The following is a 1,598-nucleotide window of genomic DNA, read 5'->3' as shown; positions in this document are numbered from 1 at the left end:
GGCGTGGTGGCTCACGCCTGTAATCCTAGCACTTTGGGAGGCTGAGGCGGGTGGATTGCCTGAGCTCAGGAGTTTGAGATCAGCTTGGGCAATGTAGTAAAACCCTGTCTCTACTAAAATACAAAAAATTAGCTGGGCGTGGCGGCGTGCACTATAATCCCAGCTACTTGGGAGGCTGAGGCAGAAGAATTGCAAGAACCCGGGAGGCAGAAGTTGCAGTGAGCCAAGATCAAGCCACTGCACTCCAGCTTGGGTGACACAGTGATACTCCATTTAAAAAAAAAAAAAAAGGAAGGTCACAAATTTACCTGTCATCCTTGCATGGTGGCCATGCTAATCTTCTCTGTAACATTCCAATTTCAATATATGTGGCTAGGTGCAGTGGCTCATGCCTGGTAATCCCAGCACTTTGGGAGGCTGAGGCAGGCAGATCACCTGAGGTCAGGAGTTCAAGACCAGCCTGGTCAACATGGCAAAAATTAGCTGGGCATGGTGTGCATGGCTGTAATCCCAGCTACTTGGGAGGCTGAGGCAGGAGAATCTCTTGAACCCTCAGAGTCAAATGAGCATTGTGTTCTCAGGTTCCAGAGGTAATCTGCAGAAGGCTAACTTTCTTGCAGGCTAGTAGAACTGGGAGGGGCTAAACTGGCAGGCTGGAAATACTGGTCTGCTTGCCGTAGTCTTTCAGATGGTCTCTACAGTGTGGATAATTTCCACAGTTCCAAAGCTGGGCATGTCAATATCTGGGAGTTGACTGTGTTGTGAATACCGCCAAGCCTTGCACAGATAAACACTCTTCCAAAAATACAGGGCATGCTTCTAGCATTAACAACAAAAGCAACAAAATATCTATGTAGTAAATGGATTATAAAATGTTGATTTCAAATTTGAGACTATCTTGTTTGTGGGAAAATCAGAAAGGAGAATATATGAAATGCCGCACTGATTTATTCTGGTGATTGCTTGAAGAAAGAGATTAATCATCTGCTATATAAATCGTCTCATTCTCCCAGGTTCTGATTTTAAAATGAGCTCTTGGTTGGAAAATCTGCATCACTTCAAGATGGCACCCTATGATATAATGCTATACCTTCCTTGTTCCTCTCCCTCAGAGAGGCATTGCTGTCTCCATTGTAGGTCCTGTGAAGCAGGGCTTATCTAAGCAGGAAGTTTGCAGCTGCAAACCACATTTTTTTTTTTTTTTTTTTTAGACAGGCTTTTGCCCTGTTGCCCAGGCTGGAGTGCAGTGACATGATCAAGGCTCCCTATAGCCTAAACCTCCCAGGCTCAAGCAATCTTCTTGCCTCTGCCTCCCATGTAGCTGGGACTACGGGTGCATGATAACATGCCCAGCTAATTTTTAAAATTTTTTGTAAAGACAAAGTCTGGCTATGTTGCCCAGGCTGATCTTGAACTCCTGGGCTCAAGTGATCCTCCCACCTCAGTCTCCCAAAGTGCTGGGATTCCAGATGTGAACCTCCGTGCTCAGCTTAATGACAGAAAACAGCCCAGGCAGGGAGACAGCAATAGTGACTAGATAGGGAGGGTGAGTATGGCCTCATGTCAGCTTTACATATCCTTATCCTCAGGTTCTTTCC

General features: G+C 45.8%; 1 non-coding gene across 1 annotated transcript; it reads right to left on the bottom strand.

The window, feature by feature from the left end:
- Positions 1 to 280: 280 nt before the first annotated feature.
- Positions 281 to 388, bottom strand: LOC118152536 (U6 spliceosomal RNA). Its single transcript, XR_004741292.1, has one exon. It is a non-coding gene; the product is annotated as a U6 spliceosomal RNA (small nuclear RNA).
- Positions 389 to 1,598: the final 1,210 nt, after the last annotated feature.

The sequence above is a fragment of the Callithrix jacchus genome, chromosome 3 (assembly GCF_049354715.1).
Source record: "Callithrix jacchus isolate 240 chromosome 3, calJac240_pri, whole genome shotgun sequence".
In the NCBI taxonomy this organism is placed as follows: Eukaryota; Metazoa; Chordata; class Mammalia; order Primates; family Cebidae; genus Callithrix; species Callithrix jacchus.
Note: the sequence above shows the minus strand (reverse complement) of the source record. Positions and strands in the feature narration are given on the sequence as shown.